This window comes from Macrotis lagotis, chromosome X (assembly GCF_037893015.1).
Source record: "Macrotis lagotis isolate mMagLag1 chromosome X, bilby.v1.9.chrom.fasta, whole genome shotgun sequence".
NCBI classification, from domain to species: domain Eukaryota; kingdom Metazoa; phylum Chordata; class Mammalia; order Peramelemorphia; family Peramelidae; genus Macrotis; species Macrotis lagotis.
In genome coordinates, this window is record NC_133666.1 from 400104405 (window position 1) to 400116059 (window position 11655).

Sequence of the window (11655 nt, forward strand, 5' to 3'; positions counted from 1 at the left end):
CGTGGACCCTGAGGGGCATTTAAGAAGAATTTGATGCCTGCTGGCGTCTCAGCTGGCTTGCCTGGTTAAACTGGTGTATCCAATGACCATATGGCCTCTAAAGACCTTCTAAGTATCTCTCTCTCTCTCTCTCTCTCTCTCTCTCTCTCTCTCTCTGTTGTAATGGCTTCTTAATACATTTCTGTTTTCTTTTTACACCTGTACTCCCAGGTCCAATTATGAGATTTTTCACAGGAATAACTGAATTCTTAGACAAGAAGAGCAGGAGGGCTGGTAAGATCAGGGGGCTGAGTGAGTGCATTATGAAATAGCATTCTTCAATCTTTATTGATAAGTTCTTTACATAGTTGAGTTTTATTCACAAGCATTCAATCATGACACCTCTACCTGTAGCACATAATTTTTCAGAATTAATGGGGAGCAGAGAAACCATCTTGCATCCTGTTGGTCATTTCATGATCCAGAACACTTCCTTTTTCTCTCTCAAAATCCCTCCAAATAAAGAGTTAAGATCAAAAAAGTCCTGTCCCATTAATTTTTTCTCTAAACTTTTGAAATCTTTCATAAATTTATATGCACATCAGATTCATATTTTATTTCTTCTATTACAAACCCTTGGAGGGAGACCTCACTAAGATTTCAATTTTTCTAACCAAGTCAAGTATAGAAATTATTGGCTGATAGAGTTATCATCAGTGCCTTTATAAAAGAAAGGCCTCTCATTCTTATATTTCTGTACCAGGCTGGTGTTCCTTTTCATAACTTCTTCTATTTCCTCGTTCTGCCCCAGTTATCTGCATTATTCATTTTGTTTTTTCCCATCCTTCTCCAAGAGAAGAGTAGGATAGTGTAATGAACGAGGAGGAAAGAAAAGGTGTCCTGTCTCAGCATTGTTTCCTTCCACCTGCCTTGACCTTCCTGTGGCCTTATCACCCCATCCCCCAAAATCTCTTTGTGGTGGTCTTTGCAAAGTTATTACATTAAGTAATTATGGAAGAAGTTGCAACTTCTGACAAACTGCCCTATGAGATCATTGACATCAACCTGACTGCCTGGGAATGCCAGGAGCTGGACATAAGCAGAGAATGAGATATCTGACCTTCAAGATGGCTGGCCACCAAGCCATTGAAGGATGCCCAGGTTGCTGTATGGAGACAGCTATACTTATTAAGACACTGGTGCCCCTGGGAGCTGAAGTTTGGTGGTCCACTTACATTTTTGTCTACCCAGGACCAAGCAGTAGCTATTATTGCCAAAACTGGCATTCTCATGTATGCTTGGGAGGAAGAGACCAATGAAGAAAATCTCTGATGTATCAAACCGTTCCTCAGCATGATCCTGGATGATGGTGGGGACCACCAATATCGTTCACACCAAATACCCTCATCTTCTGAAAGGTATTAGAGGCAACTCAAAGGAAACCACCAGAGATGCCCCCAATCTCTTCAATATGCAGGTCAATGAGGTTCTAAAAGTGCCAACCATCAGTGTAAATGATCCTGTTAACAAGAGCCAATTTGACAACCTATATGGCTGCCCTGAGACTCTCATCAATGTAATCAAATGAACCACAGATGTGGTGATTGCAGGCAAGGTGGCTATGGTGATGTGAACAAGGACTATTCTCACACCCTTTGGGGCTTTGATGTCTGTGTCATCATCACAGAGATAGACCCCCATCAATGCAATGCAAGCCTCTTTGGAGGGATTTAAGGTGACCATCATGAATGAGACCTGTAAAAAGAGCAACATCTTTGTCACTAGGGCAGGCATTTTGAGCAACTGAAGGACAATGCCATAGTATGTAATATTGGCCACTTTGTGGAAAGACATGTAAAGTGGCTGGATCAAATTTCTGTGGAGAAGGTGAATGTGAAGGTGAGGTAGACTGCACAAACTGAAGAATGGGTAACAGATAATCATGCTGTCAGAGGGCCATCATGTCAGCCTGGTCTGTGTTATGGTTCATCCCAGCTTTGTCATGAGCAATTCCTTCAACAACCAGGGGCTGTCCCAGATTGAGCTGTGGACCTCCCCCACACAGGTAAGTACCCTCTGGGAGTACACTTCCTCTCCCAGAAACTGGATGAAACTAGCTAACTGAATGTGAAACTAACAAAGCTGATGGAAAAAAAGTCCCAGTTATCTGGACCCACCCAGAGAAAGACCCTTCAAACCTGATCAGGTCCAGTCCTGAGTACCAATCATCTCAAAGACTCTGAGTGACCAGCCATATTTTTTTGCCTTTCCAGTCCCTTTTTTTAAAGAAAAAATAAATGGTATCTAAGTTTGATTTTAAAACAAGGAGGACAAGAAAGCATGAAAGCATGTTTTGTCTTAGGTGGGGAAGATATGGTATGAAATGAAAAATGAAATAAGCCTTAATTACTCTTCACTTTCATGATGTTTATTTCTTTTGATTAATTCCTCAATTATCTCGGAAACTTATTAATTCCTTGTTAGTCACTTTGATTCTGTCATTTTCATTACAAAAGTCATTCTCTTTGGTTGAGAAGAGAGACAAAATAAGACAGAAAAACTCTGCTTAGATGAACTCTCCTCAAGAATAGAAATAGGGGAAGTTAGGTTGTGAAGTGGATAGAGGACCAGCTCTGGAGTCAGGAGTACCTGAGTTCATATCTGACCTCAGACACTTAATAATTACCTAGCTGTGTGGCCTTGGGCAAGCCACTTAACCCCATTTGCCTTGCACAAACCTAAAAAAGAGAATGGAAATAACTGGCAGAAGTTATTGCTGAGTCATCATCATTAATATTGGAAACATCATAAAGTGCTACCTCCAGTATTTCAGAAAATCAGATATCCTTTTTTGAAGAAGAGAATAGAATCTGCAAGGTTTTTTAGCCCAGTGAAAGCTACTTTTATTCCTGAAAAATTCTATAATAAATCTATGCAGATATGATTTGTCAGTATCTAAAAAGGAAAGCAATAATTATAAGAAGGCAGTATGACCTTATGATAAACAGATTTGGCAAACTATCTTTTCTGATATGATTAGTAAATTTTTTAAGAATTAAAGAAATCTTATGAATAAAGTTTACCTAGATTTTGCTAAAGATTTTTCCCTAAAATATTGTATAGTTTTCTTATGGAGACTTGTGACCTAGACTTTATCAGTATTAGAAGAATTAGGATCTGCTTGGAATGTCACATTCAAAAGAATAGTCATTAATGATTTAAAGTCTAATGATAGAGCACTGATCTTGGAGTCAAGAGAATGGGAGATCCAATCCGCTCTCTGACACTAATTAACTATATGTCCTTATGCAAGTCATGTAACCCTGACTGTATCACATTTAGGAGCATCTCCAGTCATCCTGATTAATATCTGGTCACTGGTGACTTAGCACAGCACCCCCTCACTTAAATCCATACTTGTCATAGCATCACCCATTTGATGTCATGGTCTTCTTCAAGAAACAAGGGCAAGGGGTGGCTAGGTGGCCTAGTGGATAAAGCACAAACACTGGAGTCAGTAGTACCTGGGTTCAAATCTGGTCTCAGGCATTTAATAATTACCTAGATGTGTGTCCTTGGGCAAGCAACTTAACCCCATTTGCCTTGCAAAAACCTAAAAAAAAAGAAACAAGGGCAAACATTGTCAAAGTCAATGTGACAGGAGCTTCCTATCAGATTATCTCAGGAATTTCTGTCCAACCACATGCTATTTAACATTTTTGTTATGATTTATTTAAAAACATAGAAACCAACAAATTTGTAGATGACCAATACTGGATAATTAAAACTTGCTCCAAAAAGTCTTGACAGGCTACAATACTGAGCACAATCTAATAAGATAAAATTTAATCAGCATAAATATTGTCCTCCAAACTTATTGTCTTACAAAGCAAAATCAACTTCACAAGTACAACATGTGGGAGACAAGGCTAGAAAGCTTTTTTTTTTTCAGATAAAGATTTGTTTTGTGTTTGTCAATGTTTTAATGGACCGCAAGTTCCATAGCAATCACTATTATGATTTGAAAACCAAAAAGAATCAATGTATTCTTGCATTTTTTTAATGTAACTTCCAGAAACAGAAAGAAAATAATGTCTTTGTACTCTGCATTCCTCAGATATTTTCTGGATTATTCACTCCAGGCACCATAGAACAGAGAGCTAGAGAACATTCTGAAGAGAAAAAAACAGATTGGTGAATGAAATTCAGCTTTATAGGTAAAATGAATTATTATTTGTTTTTTTAAAAAGGAAACTGAGGTTCAAAAAAGTTATGACTTGCCCAAGTTTATGAAAGTAGTAAGATGTAGGACTTGAAACCAGATCCTCTGATTCCAAAACTAGTGCTCTTTCCATGGCACTAAATTGGGGCTTTAAGCAATTAATATCACCATTTCCCTTTCCCATTCAATTTTTCAGATAATCTTTCTCCTTTTCTCTACAATAAATTTTTAGGAGTTACTTTATTTTTGTTAATTTATGCTAAATCTCACTGTATTTCCCTTCACAATACTTGATATTCCAGACCACCTTTATTACTCCATCATCTTTAAGAATACCAAGAGTATTTTTTTCACAGTGAAAAAGATTTCTGCATTTCAGATCAAGTAGGCATAAGGATTTTTCTTCACTAACTATGTCACCTTGAGCATGGATCTTCATCTCTTTAGATTTTGATTTTCTCAAATAGAAAACAAGGGGATAGAATATGAGGATCTTTGGTTTCTTTCTAACTTTATATCTTTCAATCATGGTTTTAATGTTCTATGCATGTTTTTATTCATGCCACTTCCTTCTTTATAAGGAAACTTCATCTGTGGGAATATGTAAAAACTTTTAAGAAACAATCCCAAATATTATTAAGTAGAAGGATATTTCCTTAAATCCTTATACCATTCTGGATGGATCACTTCTATAGATTTATAATCTGTTAATTTGCATCATATTTATTTATTTACCAGATTGTAAACTTCTTGAAGGTAAGAACTGCTTACTTGCATCCTAGTGCTTAGAATTGCCTATGTTTGAATAAACCAAAAATCTATTTTCATCATCAGAAGGAACTCCTGGAATGAAATCATCTTCTGCAAAAAAAGATTATTCTCCATCAATAACTTAGTAAATAAATCCTAGGGAGTTGACTGAGGAACTTTTAGAAATTCAGAGACTTGACTGGAGTCTCATAGCTACTAAATGTTAGAGGAAGGATTTGGACACAAGTTTTCTTTAGCCTCTTAAGAGGTAAGCACTCTGTTATCTCAGATTTTCTTTTTTGCTTTGGTATATGCTTAATAAATATTTTCTGAATAAAATAGCTATATTGTACATAATAGAATAGTTTTTTTTAGAAATATGCTTCATACTTCCCCTACTGGATTGTTAGCTCTTAGGAGGGCAGGGAATTGCATGATTTAATGTGTAACTTCCTTAATGCCTGTCTATAATATGTATATAATAAATTAGTTGCTTGATACCTCTTCATATAAGCTCCAATTTAGCATGTTCCTTTGATAGAGAATTAGAAAGTGCACTGTCTTTCCTCAGGTCTTCAATCTTGGGAGTTTAGAGTACGCCTTTCTGAATTGACTGTGTTATAGCATTTCTATTTAAATAAATATACTAATATATATGCATATATATGCATATATATGTATATAACTGGAAGATGATTTCTCTAAGCTTTTATTGCCTTTGCCTTCATCACAGAGGCAGTTCACCTGGCTTTAACCCCACTTGGGAGAAAGACTGTAATAACTCTCAGGAATTTTGACTCTATTTGATAGAATATACTGAACTAGAAGGGAAAGACACTCAGAAGTTTCTATGACTTAGAATGATCTAAAAAAACATTACCTCCTTAAAAAGGGGGACAGGAATGAAACTGGAGGAGGGAGGACATTGAATGGGGTAAATCTCATTACATTAAGAGGTACAAAAAAACCTATGGTAATAGAGGGGAAGAAGTGAGCAGAGGAGAAACACCTGAATCTTCTTCTCATCAAACTTGGATCAAGGTCAATCTGCACATACTCAGTTAACTTATAAAACATCTAACTTTTCAAGAATTAAAAGGGGAAAAGGGTAAGGGGTCCAGAGAAAGGGAAGGGGAGTGGAGGAAAAAGGGGAAATAACAAAAGGAAGGGAAGGGAAAAGGGAAAGGGAAAAGAAAGGGGAGGGTGTGATATAGGAGGGCAAACACTGAAGGGGGTGGTATTAAGAAACAAAATACTTGGGAATATGGATAAAGGGGGAAAATACAAACAGAGGGGAAGATAGCATGGAAGGCAATAAAGAATTAGTAATCATAACCTTGAATGTGAATGGGATGAACTCTCCCTTAAAATGTAAGCAAACAGCAGAGTGGATTAAAAACCAGAATCCTACAATATGCTGCTTACAAGAAACTCATTTGAAGCAGAGAGATACATATGCAGTAAAGGTAAAAGGTTGGAGCAAAATATATTTTGCTTCACCTGAAGTAAAAAAAGCAGGGGTAGCAATCCTTATCTCAGACAAAGCACCAGCAAAAATAGATGGCATTAAAAGAGATAAGGAAGGAAACTTTATCCTCCTAAAAGGTACTATAGTCAATAAAGTCATTTCAATATTGAATATACATGCACCTAGTGGGACAGCACCCAGATTCTTAGAGGAGAAGCTGAAAGAATTACAGGAAGACATAAACAGCAAAACTCTACTAGTGGGAGACCTCAACCTCCCGCTATCAGATCTAGATAAATCAAATCATAAAATAAACAAGAAAGAAGTTAAGGAGGTAAATATATTGTTAGAAAAATTAGATGTGATAGACTTATGGAGGAAACTTAATAGGGATAGAAAGTAATATACCTTTTTCTCTGCAGTACATGGAACTTATACAAAAATTGACCATGTACTAGGACATAAAAACCTAATGATCAACTGCAGAAAGGCAGAAATAGTGAATACATCTTTCTCAGATCACAATGGAATAAAAGTCATATGTAATACTGGGCCAAGGAGATATAGACCCAGAACAAATTGGAAACTGAATAACCTCATTTTAAAAAATGAGTGGTCCAAAAATCAAATTATAGAAAGTATTAACCATTTTATCCTAGATAATGATAATAATGAAACAACATACCAAAACCTATGGGATTCATTCAAAGCAACTCTCGGGGGATATATAATAGCTCTAAATGCTTACATGAATAAATTGGAGAAAGAGGAAATCAATGAACTAAATAGGCAACTAAAAAAATTAGAGAAAGAACAAGTCAAAAATCCCCAATTAAATACCAATTAGAAATTCTAAAAATTAAAGGAGAAATTAATAAAATAGAAAGCAAAAAAACTATTGAATTAATAAATAAAACCAAAATTTGGTATTATGAAAAAACCAATAAAATTGATAAACCCCTGTTTAATTTGATTAAAAAAAAGAAAGAAGAAAACTAAATTGCTAGTATCATAAATGAAAAAGGTGAACTCACCACCAATGAGGAGGAAATTAAAGTAATAATTCTAAGTTATTTTGCACAACTCTATGCCAATAAATTTGGTAATCTAAGTGAAATGGATGAATATTTTCAAAAATATAAGTTGCCTAGGTTAAATGAAGATTAGATTAAATACCTAAACAACCCTATCTCAGCAAAATAATTTTAGCAAGCCATTATTGAACTCCCTAAAAAAAATCTCCAGGGCCTGATGGATTCACAAGTGAATTCTACCAAACATTTAAAGAACAATTGGTTCCAATCCTATACAGAGGCAGTTCACATTGAAAGCATGAAAGCATGTTGATAAAAGTGATTGCATATAACACTGATTAACCCTAAAAATGCATTTTATCAGTCAAGTATTTTAAAGTAAGATCCTAAAAGTATTGTACTTGCCATTTCTGACTTATGTTTGCTTTTTTAAAATAAAGTTTATGTTCATTGAAGTATGTAACTTTAGCTTACTCAATGATTATATTGGTTGATAGAGATCCATACATGATCAATATTGTCACAGAAATCAATACCATTTGTCAAGGCAGTTAAAGTAATTATGATTTTGCCTTCATAGTTATTTGTTTTGACCAAGGTAGAGAAATTATGTTTCCATAATAGTGGACTTGAAATTTCTTCCTCTGCCTTTTCTAGTCAGGGTTAGGGTTAGGGTTGGGGTTGGGGTTAGGGTTAGGGTTTGTTGAATTATTTTTGTAAGAAAACAATAAACCCGAGTGTCAATATTTCTTACACTAACTCAGGGTGTTAGCAGGAGTGGTAGAAACTGAACAACAGTTTCCCTCATACTCTAGTTGAAATAGGATACTTGCTTGTTGGGGAGGATGGCAATTAAATATTTTTTTCTTGAAAATAACTAATCACAGAATTTTAGGCTATGTGCACAGAAAAAAATCCATAGATGAATTTTCAAATGTAATTTTTAAAGAGCAAAGTGTGTTTAATATCACTAAAATTAGCATGAGTATTTTTCTTATCATGAAAATTTTGCCACTTTTAGGTTTTGATTATATATATTTCCCCAATATCCTCTTTAAGACCCATTTACATCTTGAAATATCATGGTCAGAAAATAAGTGTGACCACTTATTGAACTTTACTCTAAATTCTGTAAACTCCCATTATACTCCATACAAATGGAGAAGGAAAAGGGAACCAATTCCATTCCATTCATATTCCAGCAGTAGGTCAAAAAGTGTGTTTTGTGTTTATTCAGTGTGAAACATACAGAGGCAAGTGCTGGTTTTGTGCATAACTATTTTACCATTCATTTCTCTCCCAAAAGTTATTCAATGCTATTAATGTTAGAATTGCAGTTGGAGGAATATCCTCAAATAGATGTGAACTGATACTTCAGCTTCTTTTTTTTAGGTTTTTGCAAGGCAAATGGGGTCAAGTGGCTTGCCCAAGGCCACACAGCTAGGTAATTATTAAATGTCTGCGACCAGATTTGAACCCAGGTACTCCTGACTCTAGAGCTGGTGCTTTATCCACTGCGCCACCTAGCCGCCCCCTAATTCAGCTTCTTAAAGAGAAAAGAAAAATGCAAATATCTTTAGATAATAGATATAACTGATCATTCTAATTTCAAGTTTTGAAGATTATGAACCCATTCAACAGTTCAGACCCATTTCTCCAAAATGGGAGACTTAGTTCTTTCTCTATGTTTTACATACAGAATATGACTGGTTGAAAACTAGAGAAAAGTTGAAAAAGGGATTCTTAGGTGGGTATTTAAGCATAAACTATGATATTGTATCTACTTTCTAACTCCTATTTGATGCTTGTCTGCTGATACCACTTTCCTCAGAGCTGGAGAACTTGACCCATGCTAGTTACTTGACATTAGGTAGTTTGAATGAGAGTTTATGTGTCCACTTCACACTTAAGAACCATTTTTCCCTTCCATTGATCTTCTTTTAACTCCTCTTCTTATGTTCCTAGGTACTCTTCTCCAATGTTTCCTCCTATGGTTGTGGTTCAGAATTCTGATGAGGCAATCTTTGGTGCAACTGCAAAAATAAAACCAACACACTTCGTACAATTTCCTTTGAGTATCTGCTACCTTATATAACTTTTGAGCAGTCTATGAAAGATTACTTGGAATCATTTGAGAGTTCAAACTTATATAAATAATATCAGAATGGACAGCTCTACCCAGTCTGTTTTATTTGTTAACCCTTTGAAACAGTATGATGATATAATATATGGTCATATTTCAAGGTAATTTATTTTGAAAAACATCTTCATAGCTGAATGTAATTTTAAATTCCTGATCCTTTGCATTCTCGGGAATGTTCACAGGAATGGTTGTAGTGTCACCACATTACAGAGAATGTATAATTTTAACAAGACAACAAAGGATTTTCTATTTGTTTCTAAGAACATAGGTCAAAAATATGTAGTAGGGAGAAAAATCTACCTATGCTAATTTTCAATAAAAATTGTTGTAAGAAAGCACTATATTACATGAACATTTATGCATATTTCAAATTTCTTAAATATTGAATCTCATAAACAATGGTCTGGTCTTTATCTGGGATAGGTTATGCATAATTGCATAACTGCCCAGTAAGAAAGAGAGTCTTCCTCATGTAATTGTTTACTAATCACAAATAAAACAAGGAGACTGCATATCGACTTTAACTAAACTTTTAAACTTTTAACTAAATTTTTAAATCAGTGAACAAACTCTACCATTGTAATGGTAATAACAAAAAATTATTTTTAACATTTAAGATTTAATATATATATATATATATATACAGTGTTTTGTGGTTATTGTTTTAAGTTTCATAATTCTACATTATGCATATACATATATATACACAAATCATACAATTATTTAACACAATTATATTATGCCTATGCATATTTGGGGGATAATAAATAAACATTTTCAATTGATTATGAGCAATTACACCGAACTGAGAAGATCTATTTTCAAACCCAATTATTGGTCAATTCAGCAAGAGATTCTGTACATAAATTCAGCCAGCAAAACCATCAACTCCTATACATCTTCTACGGTCCATTGGAAGGTGGTTAAAAAATAAAGTGATGTCAAAAAGGGTATGACACAGTGAACTCAGGACTTAAATCACTTTGGCTCTCTTACATTTCTGTGGTATGAATTGAACTTGGGAAAATGACTTCTAAAGATTCATTGAGTCAACTGTAACCAATAATTATTTTAGTTATAAGTGCAATGCACATAGTTATATTTTAATACTAAAGTTTGTCCTTTATTATTTAGTTTTATAATATTTATTTTATATTATAAAATGCTGTGTATAGGAATGTTAATCAGATATCACTCGCTAAGTTGATAATTTTAGTGAGATCTAAGACTTTAAATTTAATAGATGCATAGCACAATATATTCCTGACTCACAAAAATATTGTTAGACATAGTTTTATAATCTAATATGCCTTATATTTAGAACTGTAAACTTTTACTATTAATATCATATTATTTGCAAAATAATAGTCTTAAAATTCATATTATTCACAGAAAAATAAATTATATTGAGAAAAAGCAAAAGGAAGTAAAATGATAAATTCTAGTTGCATCATTTCTCAGAATAGTTTTTACAAAATGTAGACAATCATCTGAATATAACTGACAAGATTCTCACAGAAAACCATGTTAAAATTCTAGATGTTATTTGTGAAATAAGGAGCACTCTAACATTCCTGATGACTTTGTGATGATTATTTAATAATGATATATGAGGAAATCATATGGAATATAATAATAGCAAATTTTATTCATTGTAGATCACTATTATTATGCTATTTTATTTAAATTATAAGAGATCATTTAGACTAATTTCTCTGAAATATATTTTTGAAAAATCCTTTTAAAGGTTTTTTTTAATATCTCTTGTTTCTTCTTTTTGGAGTTTACATTTTAAATAAGATAATCAGAAAGTTGATAACAGTGTTATTGTTCACTTAACAGAAAACATTTTATATATTTAAGGGATCTGATAACCTGTGCTCCACTTCATTTTCCAAACCCTTCAGTTTCACTTTCTCAAGATCTTGATTGATTAATTTAGGAAGAAACTTCAAAGATGCAGCTGACATCTCTGAAGCATCATGTGGCTATAGAATCTGAATAGGCCTTTTTACAAAGGCTTGAATCTGGGATCTAAGAAGACTCAAAAAGCGAATGA

General features: G+C 34.1%; 1 pseudogene; it reads left to right on the plus strand.

The window, feature by feature from the left end:
• Positions 1 to 990: 990 nt before the first annotated feature.
• On the plus strand, positions 991 to 2181 carry LOC141499185 (adenosylhomocysteinase pseudogene; annotated as a pseudogene).
• The last annotated feature ends 9474 nt before the right edge of the window (positions 2182 to 11655 follow it).